Raw genomic sequence first — 11,799 nt, forward strand, 5'->3', positions numbered from 1 at the left:
TTCCTTCTAAGAGGAGCTGATGAGGCTAAGTCCCCTGAAAGCCGAGGGATGCCTTCTAAGAGGAACTGAGGTGGCTAAGTCAGCCATTCAGGAGATCAAATGACGGCAAAGGTCGAGAGATGTGGTTAAAGAAAGGTGATTAAAACACCACCTTTTGTAGTATTGCGAACTGTTGGAAAATTTGTTGAGGGTACTGTTGATGATAGAAAACAGAAACTTGTTGCTTCAAGGCGTGATATCACTTTCCTTAAGACAAGATTCGCCCCCACTAGTAGTGTGCAAAGGGGATCCGCGAATTGCCTCCAAGATACAATGAAGCCTAGTAGGGAAGCCCTACTAATGTTTGATGACGCGTAGCACTAGCGGAATCAAACCCGAAATGCCCTTCCGAAATTTCAAGCCTTAGAGAAATCTCTAGATTCTGTTTCTGCAGAAAAACAGTATCTAGAACAGTAAACAAAAGAAAAACAGTATGTAGAAATACTTGGGGATTTTAGTAGGAGTGTAGAAGAGAGTGTAAAGTCAGTCAGAATTGCCAATTCGATTTCTATTTGAAATGACTGAAGTTTGCACATTTTTATAGACCATCTGGTGTCTTTTCAGTGTGAAAAACACCTCTACAGGGCACCTTTCCAGAATGTTTGAAATCTGACCGTTAGATCGCACCCATTGATATTGAACGGTCCTGATCGATCCTAGATGTGACTGTTGGCTTGAGTAAAATCCTCTTTCCAACCCAGTCATCGTTAGATCAATCATCTATGGTGTGGATCGCACCCCCTTGGCACATGACCGTTGGGGAAAGGGACACAACCCATTTGATCACACCCTTTGACCGTTGGAGTCATGGACCCGTTGGGCCGACCGTTAGGCCCGAACCGAAACGGGCCCACCGTTAGGCCCGAACCGAAGCCCAACCCAACTGAACCATTCGGCTTGATGGGCCTGCGAACCATTTGACCCACCCATCCGACCGGTCCATCTTCATCTTGATCCAACGGTGCAGATCAAATCTGGAAAAATTAAAGGCTCCAATCGCTCCTCGCGACGTTGCGTACGTGCGAAGTGCAAAGTGCGCCTAAAAAAGCGCCAATAAAGCGCCACTATGCGCCCTATAGCCCATTGCCCACGCCGCGCGCGCGCGTGCGCGTGTGCGAACGGTGCGTTGCACCGTCCCGCGGGTCCAACCATGGGTTCAACCCAATGTGCAATCAACAAGAGTTAGAAAAGGTAGTGCTTTATAAGCCCTTCTCTTTCTTTTCTCTCATCCGATGTGGAACTATCTTTTTCAACTACACTTCTACATCCTTTTGTAAAAGCAAATATTTCCAAGAAAACTTTTTCTTTTTCCCAAACGCTTTTGATAAAACATTTTCCAAAACACTAAAACATGTAATATACATGATTTTGAAAATGCAAAATCATTAACAATCCCCCACCATTTTCAAAATCAAAGAAAATTTTCTCATCAGGCTTGGAAATCTTATGCATAGATGAAGGTATCTCTCGATTTGAACCTTCACTTAGTGAGGACATATCAAAGTTAACCAGAATTGCATAGTAGACGTATCTTTGAACTAGCTATTCTATTTGGTTAACCGGATACGTCTCACACACAAGATTTCACCTCTTTAGGCAATTTCTAAAACCGACACATGTACTGGCCTTGTGTCTATATCTTGGTTTCATGAGCGCTCTAGAGACTAGCCAGGTCTCATAGGAAGCGGCACCACTTCCACACTCACATAGGTAGGCTTATCAAGAGTGCCCCTGTAACTAAAACACTCCAACACTATGTTATAAGCCTATTAAGAGTTTAAATACTCAGCCTTCTCCTTTTAAACATTACAGGTACCAAGCACTTTACCTTGGGATGGCAAATAATACAGATTATAGTGCTTGCAGTCACTCCATATGATGTACTTGGACTCATTGAACTCAAGACTTGATGTTTATTCAAGTGTTGAGTTGATGTTCCATCATTGGTGACTATTGGTTAATGGCTTTAACCCCATCCCTAATGATGTTTTACACACCAGATCTCTTGCAAGAGCTTTAGTGAATGGATCGGCCAAGTTTTGGCTCGATCTCACAAAATCAATAGTTACTACTCCATTAGTAAGTAACTCTCTTATAGCACTATGTCTAAGTCCTATATGTCTGGACTTACCATTATAAACATGATTATATGCCCTTGATAGTGTGGCCTGACTATCACAATGGACATAAATCGATGGCATTGGTTTAGACCATAACGGAATTTCCAATAACAAATTCCGAAGCCATTCCGCCTCTTTACAGCATGCTGCCAGAGCTATAAACTCTGCTTCCATAGTTGAAGTTGTTATGCATGTCTGTTTCTTAGAGGCCCAGGAGACTGCTCCCCCACCAAGGGTGAAAATCCACCCACTGGTTGATAAATGGTCTATACGCTCAGTTATCCAACTAGCATCAGAGTATCCTTCTATTACAGTTGGATACCCACTATAACATAAACCATAGTCTATAGTTTTCTTTAAATATTTTAAAACTCTATAGACTGCATTCCAATGAGAAAAACTAGGATTACTGGTAAACCTACTAAGTTTACCTACAGCATATGCTATGTCTGGCCTAGTACAAGTCATAGCATACATAAGACTACCAATTACACTAGCATACCCTAGTTGAGAGATAGTCCTACCAGTATTAAGATACAACTTTATATTTGGGTCAAAAGGTGTTGAAATGGGTGAACATTCAAAATGGTTAAACTTTTTGAGAACTTTCTCAATATAATGTGATTGTGTTAGAATAAGACCATTATTCTGTCTTATGATTCTAATACCCAAAATCACATCAGCTTCACCCATATCTTTCATATCAAAGTTTTGAGAAAGATATGATTTAGTACTTTGAATGCTTTCAATATCGGTACTAAAAATTAATATGTCATCAACATATAAACAAATAACAACACCTTTGCCACCCTTAAATTTACTGTATATACATTTATCTGACTCATGTATCTTATAACCATTTGACACTAAGACTTTATCAAATCTTTCATGCCATTGTTTAGGGGCTTGCTTAAGCCCATACAAAGATTTGATAAGCTTACATACTTTATGCTCTTGGCCTGGCAGAATAAATCCCTCAGGTTGTTCCATATACACTTCTTCATCAAGTTCACCATTTAAGAATGCGGTTTTAACATCCATCTGGTGAATGTGAAGTTTGTATATGGAAGCAAGGGCAATCAACACTCTAATGGTAGAAATCCTAGCAACAGGTGCATATGTGTCAAAGAAATCAATACCGGGTTTTTGAGTAAACCCTTTGGCAACTAACCTTGCCTTAAACTTTTCTATGGTCCCATCTACTTTGATCTTCTTCTTGAAGATCCATTTACATCCTATAGGTTTAGACCCAGGTGGTAGATCAACCAAAATCCAAGTTTTATTACCCATGATAGAATCCATTTCGTCATTAATTGCTTCTTTCCAAAAAGCAGCATCTTGTGACTTTATGGCTTCTCCATAGGTTTGAGGGTCACTTTCTATGCTAAAGTTTAACAAGATAGAACCTTGGAGTTTTTCCCTTGTCCCTTCTACCAGGTAGGTTACAAAGTCAGGGCCAAAACTCCTATCCCTTCTATCTCTTGAGCTTCTTCTTATTTTACTAGGTTGTACACTAGGTTCACCAACTTCTGTTTGTGATTCTAAATGATGATCTACAGAAGTTGTAGGTTCAATTTCTTTAGGAATTGAAGTAAACCTATTTTCATAGAAAAAGGCATCTCTAGATTCAATTATGGTATTGACATCTATAAAATCATTGGGTTCTATAACTAAGAACCTATAGGCCTTACTGTGACTAGCATATCCCAAAAAGATACACTCAATACCCTTTTCACCTAATTTCCTTAACTTAGGTTTAGGGACTTTAACTATAGATCTACAACCCCAAACTTTAAGGTAACTTAAGTTTGGTTTCCTTTTCTTCCACAATTCATAAGGGGTTATATCAGATTTCTTACTTGGTACCCTATTCAAAATGTGACAAGCTGTAAGTAAGGCTTCACCCCAAAAACTTTTATTTAAACCAGAATTAACAAGCATAGCATTAATCATTTCAGTAAGTGTCCTATTCTTCCTTTCTGCTACACCATTTTGTTGTGGTGTATAAGGGGCAGAAGTTTCATGGACTATGCCTACTGATTCACAGAAATGAGGAAAGTGATATTCACCACCTCTATCTGATCTGAGACATTTAATGCTTGTTATACATTGGTTTTCTACTTCAGTTTTATAAATCTTAAATTTTTCTAAAACCTCATCTTTATGACTAAGTAGATAAACATAACAGTACTTAGAATAATCATCAATAAATGTAACAAAGTACTTTTTACCTCCCTTTGTGGGAACACTATGAATGTCACATACATCACTATGAATTAAATCTAACAAGTTAGAAGTTCTATCTACTTTAGGAAATGACTTAGTAATTATCTTGGTTTGCATGCATGTTTTACATCTATCTACTAAGTCATTTTCATATTTAGGAATTAAGGTTAACTTAACCATATCATTCATTTTCCTAGTATTTACATGTCCTAAACGATTATGCCATAAAGATAAAGAAGAATCCAAAACATAAGCAAAGACATTCACTTTATTGATATTAAGTTTGAACATCCCTTCATACATATATCCCTTCCCAACAAAAGTACCCCCCTTAGAAAGAATGAACTTGTCAGATTCAAATACAAGTTTGAAGCCATTCTTGTTGAGAATGCTTCCAGACACTAAGTTCTTTCTAACTTCTGGTACATGGTAGACACCGGTTAGAGTGAGTCGCTTGCCGGATGTGAACTCAAGTTCCACCTTGCCCTTCCCTTTGACTTCTGCTGTCGACGAATTTCCCATGTATAACACGCTTCCATCTTCAACTGTTTCATAAGTTGAAAACAGGTTCCTGTCTTTACAGACATGCATCGTCGCACCAGAGTCAATCCACCAATCATTGCCATCTTCAAGCATATTTGCCTCTGAAATCATGGCGACAAACTTTTCTTTGTCTGTTGGTGCACCCGACTTCTTATCCTTAAGAAGTCGGCACTCACTCTTGTAATGGCCTGGTTTGCCACAGTTGAAACAAGCACCCTTTCTTTTCTTATTCTTATTAGTATTCTTTTCAGGGTGTTTGTTTCTCTTCCAATTGCCTTTTCTTTGTTGGTTCGAATTCTTGACATTTTCCACCAAATGGATCTTAGAGGATACAGTTTCATTTTCTTTCTTGTCTCTGATTCTTGACTCTTCCTCAATCCTGAGGCATTGAGCCAAGTCTTCAATAGACATTTCCTCTTTCTTGTGTTTTAGACTCTTTCTAAAGTCTTTCCAATTTGGTGGAAGTTTGTCAATAATTGACGGGACAATGAAGGAATCATCAAGAAGGATGCCTTGCAAATGAATTTGATTAATTACATGTTGTATTTCATGTAATTGATCAATAACAGACTTATCATCTACCATTTTAAAATTTAAAAATTGACTCACAGTGAATTTCTTGCTACTAGCGTCTTCCGCCAAGTATTTGGCTTCAAGTGCATTCCAGATTTCACTTGCTGATCCCATGCCTTGATATATGTCAAATAGTGTATCTGACATAGCATTTAGGATGTGCCCTTTGCAGATGTAGTCATCCTGTTCCCACTTCATCCTTGCACGAGCCTCCGCCAAAGTTTCATTTTCATTTGCTGACGGCTTTAGAGTTGTGAGAACATGGACCACTTTGAGTGATGTCAAAATGAAGTGCAGCTTCTTCTGCCAGCGCTTGAAATTTCCTTTGTCGAAACGTTCGAGTTTGACAAAGTCTTGGGTCATTTGACGAACTGAATAAAGTGCCATTGAAACAACAGTAGAAAATCTTGTCTTAAGATTGTTGGAAAATTTGTTGAGGGTACTGTTGATGATAGAAAACAGAAACTTGTTGCTTCAAGGCGTGATATCACTTTCCTTAAGACAAGATTCGCCCCCACTAGTAGTGTGCAAAGGGGATCCGCGAATTGCCTCCAAGATACAATGAAGCCTAGTAGGGAAGCCCTACTAATGTTTGATGACGCGTAGCACTAGCGGAATCAAACCCGAAATGCCCTTCCGAAATTTCAAGCCTTAGAGAAATCTCTAGATTCTGTTTCTGCAGAAAAACAGTATCTAGAACAGTAAACAAAAGAAAAACAGTATGTAGAAATACTTGGGGATTTTAGTAGGAGTGTAGAAGAGAGTGTAAAGTCAGTCAGAATTGCCAATTCGATTTCTATTTGAAATGACTGAAGTTTGCACATTTTTATAGACCATCTGGTGTCTTTTCAGTGTGAAAAACACCTCTACAGGGCACTTTTCCAGAATGTTTGAAATCTGACCGTTAGATCGCACCCATTGATATTGAACGGTCCTGATCGATCCTAGATGTGACTGTTGGCTTGAGTAAAATCCTCTTTCCAACCCAGTCATCGTTAGATCAATCATCTATGGTGTGGATCGCACCCCCTTGGCACATGACCGTTGGGGAAAGGGACACAACCCATTTGATCACACCCTTTGACCGTTGGAGTCATGGGCCCGTTGGGCCGACCGTTAGGACCGAACCGAAACGGGCCCACCGTTAGGCCCGAACCGAAGTCCAACCCAACTGAACCATTCGGCTTGATGGGCCTGCGAACCTGTAGACACCCCATTTTGACTGGACCCAGGTTCGTAGTGCCTGTGCGAAACCTTGTCAAATTGGTGAGTCGGGGTCCCGAATTGAGCCCGGAAGCAGCTTATGGTCCCCCTGAGATCCCCGTAAAATTTCATCAATTTCCGAGCCGATTTGTCAAATAAGACGAGCCGAGAGAAGGTGCGCAGCATAAATCAAAAGGAGGGTGATTAATCTGAAAAGGGGGCTGTCCAGGGAAGAAAAGGAGGTAAATATATCTTTTTCGTGTATAAGAGGGGTGAATTATCCTGCGATGGTCGCGCCCAGGCCAAATAAGACAAAAATGGCGGGCGCGACTCATCCAGATTTGTGCGCCCATCAAGTGGGAGTGCGGTTATCAACACAGTAGTTTTTAATATAAAAAAAAAATCAACAGAGAGAAGGGGACTGTTCATCTCTCGTTTTTTTTTTTAAACAGAGAAAAGAGAGAGCGAGAGAGAAAGAGAGATTTGGGGGTTTTGCTTTCCGCCGATCGTCTTCTCCATCATACCTCCGGTAAAACTCCGGTCAAGCTCCGATTTCATCCTTTTTGTTTTCTTCTCCTTCTTCTTCCACCTCCGGCAACCTCTGTAAATCTCTCCGGCAACCTCTGTAGATCTCTCCGGCACCTCCTCTCCGGCACCTCCTCTCTGCAACTTTCTATTTCCGCCACCTACACTTCTTCTCCTTCTTCTATTTCCTCCACCGCTACCTCTCTTGTCTCCGAGCCGGCCATTCGTTGTTAGATTCTCAGATCTGAGATCTGAAATCTCAGATCTGAGATTGCAAAGAGAGAGATATTTTCATTCGTTTCAGCAGAGAGATTTTACTCTTCCCAAATTTCCTTCGATTGTTTCCTCCGGTCGGATCTGATCAGATTCCGATCAATTTCCGGTGGAATTCCGATCATCTGGTTTTTCTTCTCCGATTGATCTCGTCTGAGATCTGATCTAATTTCGAATTTCTTCTCCTCTAGTCCTCAGATCTGGTAATTTACCTCTTCAATCTGGTCATTTACCTCACAGATCTATCTTTATAAGTTCTGAAATTAGGTTTCAAGAGGGATTTTTCATCTTCTCTTCAAAAATCTGAAAAAAAAGAGAGATATAAGATAGGAAGAAGAAGGAAAAGAAGAAAAAGAAGGAGAGTTGGGATCCAGCTTCATTTCAACTTTTTTTTATTCTCATTTTTTTCACATTCAAGGTATTTTTCTTTTCTTACCATGTTGATTTTCGTTTTTCTTAATATCTGTGTATGTAATCTGGATTCTTAATATCTGTGTATGTGGTCTTCATTTTCAAACCGTTCATTTCAAGATTATTATTATTTTTTTATTAAGGTATATTACCTGTTTTACCTCTTTAATAATGCTCGTTTGACAACATGGGGATTTTAATCTTGTTTATGAATGGACGAAAGTTTTATAAGATTTGTGTGATTTCTTCTTTGAGAATATCTGCCGAATGATGTATTATTATAAACTTCCATTTTTATAGATTATAAGTATGTGGTTTTGAAATATGAAACTAATTTTGATTTTCTACAGTTTCTTCATTCATAAATTCTAGGCATTATATTAGTCTGTCTGTGATTGGTTTGTTTTGATTTTGGCAGCCTTTGACACTCTAGAGCCATAAATTGTATTTTACTTAGAATCGTATAGCTACTCCTCTTGATGCAAGAGTGCTAGCATAATTAGGCCTTGCTGATTTTGTTCTTAATAAAGATACTTTTGTTCAAATCTTAGTGTTATTTGGTAGCAAAGTAGAGCTGCATATGCATTGGGGATATACGCTAACTTCATTCAATTGATTACTTCTGGAAGTTTTTTGTACTGTCCATTAAATGTATGGCTATAGTACATGATGATAGTGGTTTTTTATTTGTTCCGGTAGTGTAAATGATGGTTACTGTTTATTTGTTCCCTTTTCATTTCTTTGAACAGCTTGAAGAATGATATATGTTCTTATTTACTATCATTTTTTTTTAATTCTAGCAATGTTCTGACAAGTTATATGATGTAGCAAAAATAATTTGACCTAAGAAATTTGCTTCCTTACTTGATGTGATAGAAAGTTTAAGGCTCCAAAGTGCTCAAGTTTATATCAGAGTATACTTTGATTAGACAGGTTAGCGGTTGTAAATGGTACTCAATCTATCCTATTTGGTATGTGTCTTTTGTTTATGCCAGGTTAAAATCAAAGAAGAAAGGGGGCTATGATGGCGATAGTCGGAGCCTCCCCTTTAGAGAGACAATTTAGGTCTCTATAGAGCTAACCCAGCTTCTTAGGACTTGCTCAGTCCTAGTAACGCCCCCCTCTTTTATTTAGGAGACTTTCTAAGTCTCTTAGATATCTTTTAGATAGAGGAACCTTTTGTTTAGGAGATCACTGTGGTCTCGATAATGAGTTGCACTAGGAGACATGCCTTGTCTCATTAAGGTGTTTCTCCCTCGGAGACAAGCCTTGTTACTTAGAGCCTCCCTTCTAAGAGACCTTTTTAGTTTGGTAGAGAGTTTGTCCATAGGAGGCAGGCTTTGCCTCATTTACCGAGTCCCTGTTTGGAGACAAGCCTGGTCTCATTTAGAGAGTTCCCCCTTTAGGAGGCTTACTTAGCCTCATATTGGACCCGTCTTTGTGTTTTGGGGCTCACCGTTCTTTTTGCACTTGAATCTGCACAAGTTTATGCCACCCTGTTATGCATCAAAATTTATAAAAATCAGAAATATCATTGCATGCATTTGTATAATCTATTAATTTTTTTTTAAAAAATATTCTTCTCTTGTACTAAACTTTGAGTTAGGTTCTGAAGATGAATTGACTGCCCAGGTGAGACTATTTTGAAAGCTTATTTTACTTAGGCCACCCAGCGGCTGGTCTGGGCTAATTAATTTTATTTCAATAAATTGTTTAATTAAAGGAGGAAATCAGATGACTACTCTATTCGATATTATCGACATGAGTACTGTCTGATTTCAAGGCGGTTTGTAGGAATATTATCCTGTGTATTTGTGATATCAGATGATTACTTTAGCATCATCTGATTTCACCCCCATATCGGGGCAGTGGTACTTGTGGTTGGGCATAGAAGTGTTTAATGTTGTTTCTTGCTTTATTAGGCTATCCAGCGGCTGGTCTGGACTAATTAATATTGTTTATCATTGTATGATTGCTATTATTACAGATTGTGCACTCTTTAGTTGTAGATCATATTTTGCTGATATTTGACTTGTTTTTTATAATAATTGATTGGAATTTGCGATTATCTGGTAGTATTTTCCTCTCTCTTTGATTAGACTAGCACAGTCTTTTAGATTTCTGTTAGATTTCTTTAGATACTATAACCTGTGCTAGGAGACATACTCTGTCTCGTTAGGCAATCCTCCTTTGGAGGCAAGCCTCATTTGTAGAATCCTCTCTGAGATTACACCTCAGTTTGTTCATTTGTTAATTAGAGATCAATTTGGTCAATTGGTTGTCTTAGCCTTGCTTCCCCCTTTGCAAGGGCAATGATAAGGTTGCTTAGAGCCCATCTTTGTGTGTTTAGGAGACCCGTCCGGTCTCATTCTCTCGTTAATCCTCTTTGTGCGCTTTTTTTGGTTTTGGAAGAACACCCTACTCGGCTTGGCTTCATACCCCTACCTTTATGGGTATTGGGTTGCACATTTGTTGCACCCTGAGGGCTAGGTAGCTGTCCGGCCCGGTTAAGTGTTTTACCTTTGCCAAATATACACAAAGTCTCTTATTTCCTTTTAGACTCGCACGGTCTCATTCCCTTGCTAAACCTCCTCTTAGTGCGCCGTTTGGTTTTGGAAGAACACCCTACTCGGCTTGGCTTCATACCCCTACCCTTATGGGTATTGGGTTGCACATTTGTTGCACCCTGAGGGCTAGGTAGCTGTCCGGCCCGGCTGGATGTTTTTACCTTTGCCAAATGTGCATAAGGTCTCTTATTCCTTTTGCTTGTAAGCCTCTCCTTAGTCGATAGTCCATTCGCATAGGAGTCAGCCTTGATTAGAGAGTCTTTGACTCATTCATCCTTTAGATGGTGTTATTAGAGTGCGCCGTTTGGTTTTGGAAGAACATCCTACTCGGCTTGGCTTCATACCCCTACCTTTATGGGTATTGGGTTGCACATTTGTTGCACCCTGAGGGCTAGGTAGCTGTCCGGCCCGGTTAAGTGTTTTACCTTTGCCAAATATACACAAAGTCTCTTATTTCCTTTTAGACTCGCACGGTCTCATTCCCTTGCTAAACCTCCTCTTAGTGCGCCGTTTGGTTTTGGAAGAACACCCTACTCGGCTTGGCTTCATACCCCTACCCTTATGGGTATTGGGTTGCACATTTGTTGCACCCTGAGGGCTAGGTAGCTGTCCGGCCTGGCTGGATGTTTTTACCTTGGCCAAATGTGCACAAGGTCTCTTATTCTTTTTGCTTGTGAGTCTCTCCTTATTCGGTAGTCCTTTCGCATAGGAGTCAGCCTTTGATTAGAGAGTCTTTGACTCATTCGCCTTTTAGGTGGTGTTATTAGGAGAGTCTTTGACTCATTTGTCTTTAATGTAGTGTTATTAGAGAGTCTTTGACTCATTTATCCTTTAATTAGCAATAGTGGAGTCTTTGACTCGTGTTCTTTCTCTTTTAGAGAGTCTTTGACTCATTTGTTTGTGTGATGCTATCAATGGAGTCTTTGATTTGTATTGTTATCAATGGAGTCTTTGACTCGTGTTTCCATCTCTTTTGAAGAGTCTTTGACTCTTGTATCCCTCATTTGCTATCTTTTGAAGAGTCTTTGACTCTAGTATCTCTCAGTTACTCTGTTTGAAGAGCCTTTGACTCTTGTATCTCTCAGTTGCTCCTTTTGAAGAGTCTTTGACTCTTATATCTCTCAGTTACTCTGTTTGAAGAGTCTTTGACTCTTGTATCTCTCAGTTACTCTGTTTGAAGAGTCTTTGACTCTTGTATCTTTCGGTTGCTCTTTTTGGAAGTCTTTAGCTCTTTTATCCTTCAGTTGCTTTTATTAGAGAGTCTTTGACTCGTTTGTTCTTGTTAAGGAGTCTTTGACTCATTTGTTCTTGTTAGGGAG

The sequence above is a fragment of the Tasmannia lanceolata genome, unplaced genomic scaffold (genome assembly GCF_043159265.1).
Source record: "Tasmannia lanceolata isolate RefF3 unplaced genomic scaffold, GAP_Taslan_0.1 ptg000037l, whole genome shotgun sequence".
In the NCBI taxonomy this organism is placed as follows: Eukaryota; Viridiplantae; Streptophyta; class Magnoliopsida; order Canellales; family Winteraceae; genus Tasmannia; species Tasmannia lanceolata.